This window comes from Rousettus aegyptiacus, unplaced genomic scaffold (genome assembly GCF_014176215.1).
Source record: "Rousettus aegyptiacus isolate mRouAeg1 unplaced genomic scaffold, mRouAeg1.p scaffold_m13_p_9, whole genome shotgun sequence".
Lineage (NCBI taxonomy): Eukaryota > Metazoa > Chordata > Mammalia > Chiroptera > Pteropodidae > Rousettus > Rousettus aegyptiacus.
This window is the reverse complement of record NW_023416312.1, coordinates 30,508,226-30,520,907: the sequence shown is the minus strand read 5'-3', so window position 1 is coordinate 30,520,907 and position 12,682 is coordinate 30,508,226. Positions and strand designations below refer to the sequence as shown.

At 39.0% G+C, this 12,682-nt stretch overlaps 1 pseudogene; it reads right to left on the bottom strand.

Annotated features, from left to right (window-relative positions):
* Window positions 1-693: 693 nt before the first annotated feature.
* LOC107509348 lies at window positions 694-1,832 on the bottom strand (annotated as a pseudogene).
* Between the last annotated feature and the right edge of the window lie 10,850 nt (window positions 1,833-12,682).

The following is a 12,682-nucleotide window of genomic DNA, read 5'->3' as shown; positions in this document are numbered from 1 at the left end:
CCTCTAGTGGCTCTATGAAAGATTTCAACAGAGAGTTTGCCATTTATATTGCACTAAAAATTTCTATTTCAAAAAGATGTGCATATATTACTCTGATATGAAATTTTTCCATTTGAATTAATCTTAAAATTTATGTCATACAAAAGTACAAGAAACAGGAAAGGCAAAAATGATGAAAACCACTTTTATCCTCAATATGAGGATTTTTTAAGTCACAGAAACTTTTATTGGAAACAAACAAGCTGCTGCTGTAAAGTGACACTCAGTGCACACTGCACAACAGGTGAGGTGGGGGTACAGGTGGGCTCCAGGAGCCAGCCCAAGCACAGAATGGGTGATCACTGGGGACCGCCTGCTAACCCTGGGCCCTTTGGGCTGGAGTGTGCAGGCCCAGACTTGAGCTGGTATAAAATACAAAAATAAACTCTGTGGTCCAGCTGGCCTTATCTGTGTCAGTTTGTTTGGGCAAGGAAGTGGCTCTGCCCCCCAGGCCCTGTGCTGTCTGTCTAGGCCAGCCACAGTATAGGAAGCAGAGCCTGTGGGGGTGATTGGTTATTCATGGGCTGGAACCAAAGGGCTGGATGGGCAGAGCCAGAGTCTGGCCAGCAGCTGGGGAAGCCCTGGGGCCCCTCAGGTGGGCAGGTCCAGGTGCTGGTTGAAGCTGGATGAAGCTGTGGCCTCTGCTCCTTCTCCTCACATACAGATCACTGGGCTTCTGTCCTCCATGGCACTGGGCTTCTGGGGGCTGGCTGTTAGTGCCCCCACCTCTGCACCACTCCTCCTCCTCCCCCTCCCTTCCCCCCATGTCCAACTCATTGCCCTCCCCCGAGGGTATGTATGTGGATCTGCCAATGGAGTAGCAGCTGAAGAAGATGACCTGCTTTAGCCACTTGTTGTACAACAGCAGTTCCCAACCTTTTTGGCACCAGGGGCAGGTGCTCCTATGAAAGTCTAATGCCTGATGATCTGAGGCGGAGCTGAGGCAATGATGCTAACGCTGGGGAGAGGCTACAAATACAGGTGAAGCTTTGCTCCCTTACCTGCCACTTACCTCCTGCTGTGTGGCCTGGTTCCTAACAGGCCACGGACCACTACCAGTCCATGGCCTGGGAGTCGGGGTCCCCTGGTTTAGGTAATGAAATCTGTCACCAACACACCTGAGGCCAGCTTCAGACCACACCAGAGCACCACCCAACCGGCTCCACAAATGACGCACCCAAACAGCAGACTAGGCAGGCACCACAGTCTGAGAGTTGGGGATTCCTGTTGTAGAAGTAGTTAAAAGACCAGAAACTGTCATCCTCCCTGCAGAAGTCTGAGTCCACGTCCTGGTTGTAGGTGTAGATGTCACATTTGGCCAGGCAGATCTCCTTTTCCACCAAGTTTCACAGCTGCGGCTTCAGGGCCTTGAAGTCCTCCCAAACAGCTGAGAACAGACTTCAGTTGACTGCATTCACCATCCAGCTAAGGCTGAGCTCCCAGCTGAATTTGTGGCTGTGGGCAGTGCTGAAGTCGTAGTCTGGGCGGAAGGACTCATTGAGTGTGGAAATCAGGTAGAAGAGGTAGAAAAGGGTCTTTCGGCTGCACTTGCCGCTGAGGGGGCCCTCTCCTCACCACCTTGGCTCTTGCTCAGTCTACTGGGTCAGAGGCCAGAGGTCTGGAGCTAGGACAGAGCCTCTAGCACATGTGGTTGGTCCTCCCGGCAGAACGGCTTGAACATGTCCTTGTCATCTACCTGCCATCTTACACAAGTAGCTCTCAATCTCATAGATGATCTGGGCATCTCTGGTCTCCATCGTCAACTCAAAGCTCAAGTTCTCCAACAGCTTCATGTCCTTGGGGTGGAGTCCTGAGTTCCCAAGGGCTAGTGCTGCTGGTCTGCGCTGTGCAATATCTAGCGGGACAGGACCAGGACAGGTCAGGTCTATGGGTGTTGTGCAGGTGAGAAGTCAATGTAGGCTCTGGGCAGCGCAGGCTCCTCAGGATCGGAGGGCAGCACCACTGCCTCCGCTCAGGCCATGCTGTATCTGGAGGAAGATACTTCATGGCTATATCCCATTACTTCTGTCCCTGCTGGCCCATCTGGGCTGTTACTGCAATATAACCTCAAAGCGCTAGGCTATTGCGACCCACCTGCCCGCCGACCGCCACAGATCGCCCCAGCAAACGAATCCAATATGAGGTTTTAATTCTGGTAAAATCCTTGCATTTTTATAGTCCCATTTTTTAAATTTGTTTTACAATTAATGGGCAGATTTTCGGGCTTCATCGAACAGTCTGAATGCCTTGGTATTTGTACAAAGTAATAGAAATCTAAGTTAGGTTAAAGGATTTTTCCATATATACCGTCATCTAAAATGCATACAGTAGGATGAAGCTTTGCAACTTGAGATGTAATCTAGATATATAAATTAACTGTATATAATATATATAGTTTCGTCAAAATCAGATACCTTGAAACCAAAAACATCCATCTGATCAGGTAATTGCAATGTTTGTCATTTCTTTAAAATCTAATGCACAGGCAGCATGATAGAAAGGTGATATTGCAGATCGGGTTCTCCAACGAACAGGCTCTGTGATGGAATTTAGAGTGCAGACTGTTTATTCGAGGATGTTCTTGATATCAGTGCACCCTGGATAGAGAGAAGCCATATTGGGCATTGAGACAAGTTGAGCTGCTTATGCAGTCACTAGGACACTCTTTGCTGATCATACAGGAAAGCTCTGGAGCTAGGTTGACCCATCAGAGATTCCCCCAGCTGGGCTGAAGGTAGGTGCTTATATGTCCTTCCTTGGTCAATTACTGGATGTGGGCTGCCCTAGGAAGGACATGGCCTTTTACAAGAAGGCTCTCTGCAGCTGTGGCAACCTCTGAAGGGGCTGATGGCTGACTGATACCCAGTAGCTGGGGCAACAATTCCTTGCTTCAGGGGGATCTAGGTGCCATACCAAAGTGTCTACCATAGGTGGGTTAGGGTTATTTTAGCTTTATTTAAGTATAATTGACAAAGTAAAATTGTATCTACTTAAGATGTACAAAATGATGATTTGATATACCTATGCATTATGAAATGATTGCCATAGTCAAGCTGTTTAACATACCCATCACCCCACATAGTTACCACTTTTTTGTGAGAACACTTAAGATCCACTCTTTTAGCAAATTTCAAGCACATAACACAGTATTATAATTATAGTCACCATGCTGTACATTAGGTCTCTATAACTTATTCATCTTATAATGGAAAGTTTCTGCCTTTTGATTAACGTAGTTGGGTTAATTTTAATTGACACCTAGGACGATGAGGTGTTTTAATTAAGAATTTCTGCAGCATGGACAGTGAGCTAGCATTTGATCAGAAAGGCCTCACTCTGGAAGGCTACTACTGGTTATTCATCTATCATTATCTCTGATCAACACTTAAGGCTTTGCTAATGTGAATAATCAGGTTCAAGATATGTGCACCAAGTGAGTATTTAAAGAAATCTCTGTACTAGCATAAATAAATAGCCAGTCTATTACCCTTTATCTTGATGGATAGCTCCCCAGGCTCAGATGAACATGTGTTCGCATCTCTGTTTCATAGAGAGTGTAGTATCCTTAAAGTCATTAGATAATGCCAAGCTGTTTTCAGTAAAGCTGCACCTATTTGTAATTCCACCAAACTTTAAAATGTTTGACAATCTGTTGGGCATACAATAATGTCTTATTGTGGTTTTAATTGACAATTTCCCTGTTACTAGTGGAATAGAGCTCTTTTTCATATATTTGTATGCCACCCGAATGTCCTCAATTAGGAATTGTTTCTATTGCCCCCTTTCTATTAGCTTGTCTTTTAATATTGATTTACAAAAATTCTTTTCACATTCTGGATAAAAAGATTTTCATGCCTATATATGTTGCAAATATTCTTTTCCATTCTGTGGTTTGTCTCTTTATTCTAATTATAGTATAATTTCATGAACAAAAAAACTCTTAATTTAATATAGTAAAACAAGTCACACTTTTATTCAAGATCTGTGATTTGATGTTGTTGTTTAAAATGAAATTCCTTACCACTAAGTCACGAAGATACTCCCTTGTCTTATCTAGTAAAGGCTTTGTAGTCCTGCCATTCTTATTCATATCTATAATTCCCTACAAGTCATGTTTGGCGTATATTGTGAAATAGGGAACCAATTTCAGGGTTTTCCATATAGATACACAATTGGCCCAAAACCGTTTTTTTTTTTAAAAAGATCTACCCTTCCCCGTTGCTCTGTAATAACACCTTGATCATAGAGCAAGGGTCTATGTTGAGCATATTGCTGTGTTTACCATTCAACTTTATTTATCCACTTGACTATCCCTGCTCCATCACTACACGGCCCTAATTTATATGCATTCTGACATCTGGTGGAGCAAGTATGCCAAACTTGCTTTTCTTTGCGAAGAACATCTACACATTCTAAGCTCATCCCTAGCAGATTCTAAAGCAAGAATGAAAATACAGACCACAGACCGTACGTAGCAATATTTAAAAGTTACAAATCAAACTAAAAATTTAAATATTACTTCCAACCTTGACAAATAGATTTCATAATGACAGAATAAGAATAGTTGTTTTTTACACTTTTTAAAAGTTAATTTTAGAACAGAATAATTGAGCAGTTAGTGCACAAAATTCCATAACTTATCCCTCCTGCCAGTGGTACAGGTTTCTCTTCTTATTGACATGTTACATTAGTGTGGTACATTTGTTACAAGTAATGAACCAATATTGATACATTATTAACTAAAATTCATAGTTTACATTAAGATTTACTCTTTTTATAATACAGTTTTATGGATTTTAGCCAATATTTAATGACATGTATTCAGCATTATAGTATCATACTTGATTGTTTTACCACCCTAAAAATCCCCCAAGTTTCACCTATTTATCCCCTCCTTCCCTTCCCCTGAACCCCAGGAAACTACTGATCTCATTGTCTTTATAGTTTTACCTTTTCCAAAATGTCACATACTAGGAATCATACAGTATGCAGCCTTTCATACTGGCTTCTTTCACTTAGCAATATGCATTTAAAATTCATCTATGTCTTTTCATGGCTTAATAGCTCACTTCTTATTATTGAATCATATTCCATTCTATGAATATATCATGGTTTGTTTACCTATTCACTTGTAGAAGAATAATTTAATTCTTTTTAGTTTTTGCCGATTATGAATATAAATGCTAAAAACATCTACATGCAGGTTTTTGTGTAGGCATGTAATTGGGTAGTATGGTAAACTATATTCGATTTTGTAAAAAAAAAAACCTGCCAAAATGTCTTGCAACATGGCTGCTGTACTATTTTACATTCCCACCAGCATTCCTGTTGCTCTGCATCCTTGTCAGCATTTGTTGTTGTTTTAATTTTTCAATTTTTGAATTTTTGCCATTCTAATAGATGTGTAGTGGTATCTCATTGCTGTTAGAATTTACCATCCCTTAATGACTAATGATGTTAATATCTTTTCATATGCTTGCTTGCCATCTGTATATCATCTTTGATGAGGTTTTGTTCAGATAATTTGCCCATTTTTAATTGGGCTGTTTATTTAAAACTCTTAATGTTGAGTTTTAAGAGTTGTTTGAATAATTTGGTACAAATCTTTTATCAGGTATTTGTTTTACAAATATTTTCTCCAAGTGTATGGCATGTACCTTCATTCTCTTAACAATGTCTTTTTCAAGAGCAAAAGTTTTAACTTTTAATAACACCCAACTTATCTACTTTTTACTGTAGATCTCAAAGTTGAGTAGTCAGTTTTCTTTCTTCTTCAGTATTGTGTTGGCTATTCTGGATCTTTTGCTTTTCCATTTACACTTTATATATACACAATATCTACAAAAAATTTACAGGGATTTTGATTTATAGATCAAGTTGGATCGACTGAATTTTTTAAAATAATATATATTTTTATTTTCCAGTTTTAGTTGTCGTACAATATTATATTAGTTTCAGGTGTACAACATAGTGACTAGACATCTATATAACTCGCAAAGTGATCACCCCAACAAATCTGGTATCCACTGGACAACATACATATTACAATATTACTGACTATATTCCTTTATATCCCCATGACTGTTTTGTAACTACCATTTTGTACTTTTTTCCCCATTTTTCCCATTTATTTATTTATTTATTTATTTATTTATTTATTTATCATTTTCTTTTTTTAATTTTCCCCTGTCCCCTCTCCTCTGGTAACCACTAGTCCATCGTACATGTCCATGAATATCTCTTTGTCCTGCTCATTTGTTGCTTTTAGGTTTATATCTCACATATAAGTGATATCATGTGATTTTCAACCTTTTCTGTCTGGCTTATTTCACTTAGCATGATTATCTCGAGGTCCATCCATGTCATCACAAATGGCAATATTTCATCTCTTCTTACTGCTGAGTAATATTCCATCGTATATATGTACCACAGCTTCTTTAGTCAATCATCTATCATAGGACAATTTGGTGCTACCGTGTCCTGGCCACTATAAATAATGCTGCTATGAACATCGGTGTGCAAATATCTTTATGGATATGAGTTTTCAAGTCTTTGAGGTAAATACCCAGTAGAGGGATTGCTGGATTAAATGGTAGATCAATTCTTAGTTCTTTGAGGAATCTCTATACTGTTTTCCATAGTGGCTGTACCAATTTGCAGTCCCATCAGCAGTGTATGAGTGTTCCTTTTTTCTGCATCCTCTCCAACATTTGTTATTACTTATCCTGTTGACTATATAGCTATTCTAACAGGTGTGAGATGGTATCTCATTGTGGTTTTGATTTGCATGTCCCTAATAGCTAGCGATGTTGAGTATCTTTTCATATATTGGTTGGCCATTTGTATGTCCTCTAGAGAGAAGTCTCTGTTCAGGTCCTCTGCCTACTTTTTGATTGGATCGTTTGTTTTTTTGTTTGTTTGTTTTTATTGAGTTGTTTGAGTTCTTTGTATATTTTGGATATTAGGTCCTTATCGGAGGCATTGCTTGCAAATATATTTTCCCATTCAGATGATTGTCTCTTTACCTTGTCGATGGTTTCTTTTGCTGAGTAGAAGCTTTTTAGTTTGATGGAGTCCCATTCATTTATTTTAGCTTTTACTTCCTTTGCTTATGAGGTCAAATTCATGAAATCCTCTTTAAGTCTAAGGTCCTTGAGTTTAGTTCCTATGTTTTCTTCTAAGTATTCTATTGTTTCAGGTCTTATATTCAGGTCCTTAATCCATTTTGAGTTCATTTTGGTGTGTGGTGATAGACAACAGTCTAGTAACATTCTCTTGCAGGTGGCTTTCCAGTTTTCCCAGCACCATTTATTGAAGAGGCTTTCCATTCTCAACTGTATGTTTTTGGCTTTTTTGTCAAAAATTATTTGCCCATATAAATATGGGTTTACTTCTACACTTTTGATTCTGTTCCACTGGTCTCTGTATTTGTTTTTCTGCCAATACCATGTCATTTTGATTACTTTCACTTTATAGTATAATTTGAAGTAAGACAGAGTGATGCTTCCAGCCTTGTTCTTTTTTCTCAGGATGGTTTTGACAATTTGGGGTCTTTTATGCTTCCATACAAATCTGATGATTTTTTGTTCTATTTCTTTAAAAAATGCTAGTGGGATTTTGATGGGAATTGCATTAAATCTGTATAATGTTTTAGGTAATATGGTCATTTTAACTATGTTGGTTCTTCCAATCCGAGAACATGGAATATCTCTCCATTTCTTTGTATCTTCTTTGATTTCTTTTAATAGGGTCTTATAGTTTTCATTATATAGATTCTTCACTTGTTTCGTTAAATTTATTCCTAGGTATTTTATTCTCTTTGTTGCAATTGCAAAAGAAATTGTTTTTTCAATTTCTTTTTCTGACACTTTATTATTAGAGTACAGAAACACTATGGATTTTTGAACATTGATTTTGTATCCAGAGACTTTATTATATTTGCTTAGTGTTTCTAGTACTGTTCTTGTGGAGGCTTTAGGGTTTTCTATATAGAGAATCATGTCATCCACAAATAGTGACAGTTTGACTTCTTCATTTCCTATTTGGATGCCTTTTATATCTTTCTCTTGTCTGATTGCACTCACTAGGACCTCCAATGTTATATTGAATAACAGTGGCGATAGTGAACAGCCTTGCCTTGTTTCCGATCTTAGTGGGAAGGTCTTTAGTTTTTCACCATTAAGTATAATGTTGGTTGAGGATTTGTTATAGATGGCCTTTAATATGTTAAGATACTTTCTTTCTATACTGATTTTGTTAAGTGTTTTGATCATAAATGGATCCTGTATCTTGTTGAAGGCTTTTTCTGCATCTATTGATATGATCATATGATTCTTACTTTTTAATTTGTTTCTGTGGTGTATCACATTAATCGATTTGCATATGTTGAACCATCCCTGTGCCTGTATTCAGTTCACTAGTATCTTATTTAGGAATTTTGCATCTGTGTTCATGAGAAATATTGGTCTGTAGTTTTCTTTTTTGTGTGTTATTTCCCTTGCTTTTGAGGTCAAATTCACAAAATCCTCTTTAAGTCCAAAATCCTTCAATTTAGTTCCTATGCTTTCTTCTATGCATTGTATTGTTTCAGGTCTTATATTCAGGTCCTTAATCCATTTTGAATTAATTTTGGTGTGTGGTGATAGACAGTCTAGTTTATTCTTTTGTAGGTGACTTTCTAATTTATCCAGCACCATTTATTAAAGACTCTTTCCTATCTCCACTGTAGGATTTTGGCTTTTTTGTCAAAAATTATTTGGCCATATAAATATGGATTTACTTCTGGACTCTTGATTCTATCTTTTTCTATCCTTTTACTTTTATTCTGTGTATCTCTTTTAATCTGAGCTGAGTCTCTTGTAGGCAGCATATGAAAGGGTCTTATTTTCTTATTCATTCAGTCACACTCTTTTGATTGAAGCATTTAATTATTTTTCATTTGAAGTACTTATTGATAGATATGTAGTTATTGCCATTCTTTATTCATATTTTTGATGCATATTTTTTTCTTCTTCTTAAAGAAATCTCTCCAAAATTTCCTGAAATACTGGCTTGGTGGTAATGAACTCTTAGCTTTTTTTTTTTTGTCTGGGAAGTTCTTCATTTGTACTTCAATTCTAAATGATAGTTTTGCTGGGTAGAGTAACCTTGGTTCTAGGTCCTGGCTTTTCATCACTTTGAATATTTTGTGCCAAGCCCTTCTGGCCTACAAAGTTTCTTCTGAGAAATCATCTGCCAGTCTTATGGGAGCTCCCTTGTAGGCAACTAACTGCTTTTCTCTTGCTGCTTTTAAGATTCTCTCTTTGTATTTAAACTTTGGCATTTTAAAGATGATGTGTCTTGGTGTGGGCCTCTTTGGGTTCATCTTGTTTGGGACTCTGTGCTTTCTTGGGTTGTATGTCAATTTCCTTTACCAGGTTAGGGAAGTTTTCAGTCATTATTTCTTGAAATAGGGTTTCAATTCTTTGTTTTCTCTCTTCTCCTTCTGGCACCCTTATGATGCAAATGTTATTGTGCTTGATGTCCCAGAGGTCCCTTAAACTATTCTTATTTTTTTAGATTTTTTTTCTTGTTGCTGTTCTGCTTGGGTGTCCCCTGCTACCCCATCTCCTAAATTGCTGATTCGATCCTCCACTTCATCAAATTTGTTGATTCCTTCTAATATATTCTTCATCTTGGATATCGTATTCTTTATTTCTGACTGGTTCCCTTTTATGTTTTACATTTCCATTTTTATGTTTCTATCTCTTTGTTAAAGTTATCACTGAATTCATCTACTCTTCTCAAGTTCCTCGAGTAACCTTTTAATCAGTGTTTCGCACTCTGCTTCTGATAGATTACTTGTCCCCACTTTGTTGAGTGTTTTTCTGGAGCTTTGCTCTTTTCCTTCATGTGGGACATGTTTCTTTGTCTCCCTATTTTAGCTGCCTCCCTGTGTTTGTTTCTATGTATTAAGTAGGGCTTCTAAGTCTCCCAGTCTTAGTAGAGTGGCTTTATGTAGGTGTCCTGTGGGGCCCAGTGGCATAATATTCCCTGGTCACCTGAGAGTAGTGCTCCAGGTGTGTCCCTTGTGTGAGTTGTGTGTGCCTTCCTATTGTAGTTGAGCCTTGGTTGCTGTTTTCACTTTGATAGAAGGGGTTGCCCTTGGGCTGATTAGTTGTGAGGATTGGCCTGTGATAGGCTGACCCAAAAGAGCAAGATTCACTTTAGCAGTGCTCTGGTGCCTGCCCAGTCTGCCCCTTTGGGGTGTCATCCTCAGATGCAGCCCTGGGTCGTACTCTGGCTCCATTGCAGGTCAAAGTAGGCGATTGGGTGTGCTGGCCCAAGGGACTCCTGGGAGGGGCCCAGCTGCAGACCAAGTTCAGCTGCGGCCTGTGCACTTCTGGTAAGAGTCACCAAGCAAGCCACAGATGGCTGCCACCTCTGCTGGGATTATAGGTGCCTCAAGAAGCCAAGCCAGAAACCAAGGCCAGCTGCCACTAGTGCCAAGCTTGGTGCTGCTCGACAAGAGGTACAGAGCACACCAAGACCAGATGCTACTTCTTTGGGTTTTGCGAGCTTTTGAGATGTTTAAGGAAAGTCTGCGGCATGAGCCAAGACAGGCCGTTTGTATGGAATAAACCACTGGAGGCAGCTTGGATGGGTCCACATGTTGAGAGAGGTGGAGTCTCAAGGAATCACCTGGGTGGAGAAACCAGTGTTATCCAGGTTGATGGAGACTCAGATATGGTGGGCACCTTATCTGCATGCTGGGAGTGGGAAGGGCTCAACCAAGGAACAATGAATACTGCCAACACTTGAGTCTGGGAGAAAGCCACCCCCCAGCCCTCGTTTTGAAGCCCAGCACTGGCGCTCAAAGCGAATGAGTCCTTCAGTGAGTAAGTCCAGGTGTGAGCCCTTTAAGAGGAAGGTCTGTGACTCCCACAGCCCTTTGTCTCAGCCACAATCTCTGCTGGTTTTTCACAGCCAGAGGTTGTGAAGAATTCTCTTCATAGCCTCAGAGGTGACCTGTTCTTAGTTATGTCCCCAGTTGTAGGACTGATGTTCAGCCAGACCTCAGGTGACTCCCAGTAATGGTTACTTTGTAGTTCTGTTGTAATTTTGGTAAGGTTGAAAGAGGAGGCATGCACAGCATCTAGCTTCTATGCGATCTTGTCCGGTCTCCAGAACTGACATCTTAACAACATTGAATCTTGCATTCCAAGAACATGGAATATATCACCATTTATTTAGAACTCATCAGAGTTTTGCAGTCTTCTTCATATAGATTCTGTACCTATTTTGTTAGATTTATGCTTACATTTTTTAGTGCTATGTTAGCTGTAGTCTTTTTTTGTAGATGTTCTTTATTAAGTTGAGGAAGTTTCCCTCTATTCCTGGTTTGCTGAGATCTTTTATCATGAATGGGAATTGGATTTTGTGAAGTGCTTTTTCTGCATCTAGCAATATGATCAGATTGTCTTTCCTCTTTAGCCTGTCAATGTGATGAATTTCATTAATTGATTGTTGGATGTTGAAACAGCCTAACATTACCTGGAATAAATCCCACTTGGTTGTGGTGTATAATTCTTTGTTGCATTTGATTTGCTAATATTTTGTTGAGGATATTTGCATGTCTGTTTATAAGAGATATTGGTCTATAGTTTTCCTTTATTGTAATATCTTTATATGTTTTTAGTATTAGGGTAATGATCTCATGATATATATGATTTAGGAAGTATTCCCTATTTTTGTTACTGGAACAAAGGAGTCCATTTGTCTGTGTGCATCTAAGTTGTCCAATGAGACACATATAGGTTTTGCTGCAAAGACAGTAAAGATTTATTTTTAAAAGTTGCAAGTCCTGGAGACAAAGGTGAGCTACTACTCAAAGACCTGGCCCCCTGGGTATCTTGAGGGAATAGATTATATAGGGGAAAAATCATTAGTCATGGAAACCGAGGGAGTTGGGGTCATGGGCTCTACTGATTGGACGGGGCTGGAGTAATTGATCATCATGCCTGGTTCTGGAATCAGCCATGCCATCATCTCATCTGCTCCCAGGGGAAAGTGGTCATTGGGTCCGTTCTGCCTCAATGGGTCTGGGGCTGAAACATATCTGAGGCCAAGATGTTATCTTTAGTTTAACTGAAATTTATTGTTCTCATGATCTATAGATCTGAAGCTTTATTCTTAAAAGATTTGATACTAGCCAGAACCTTGTGTCCTAAAGTTTAACGATTAAGGGAGTAGGTATACAAAAGTGGAAGGATAAAGGCAGTAAAAGCAAGTGAGGCACAATGCCATTACACTAAGCAAAGCCTGCTTGAATCGGAGAAAAAAACTATCTTAAAGATATGAAGTCTGTGTGCAGTTACAGTTTCTGAAAGAATTTGTGGAGGGTTGGTATTGTTTCTCCCTTAAATATTTGTTGTCATTTGCCAGTGAAACCATCTGGTCCTCATGCTTTCTCTTTTGGATGGTTATTTGTTATTGATTCAGGTTCATTAATAGATATGGGCCTTATTGAGCTTATCTATTTCATTTAGTATAAATTTTAGTAGATTGTATTTTTTAAGGAATTTGTCCATTTCCTCTAAGTTATGAAATTTGTGAACAGAGACTTGTTTATAATATTCTTTTATTATCCTTTTAATGTCCAAAG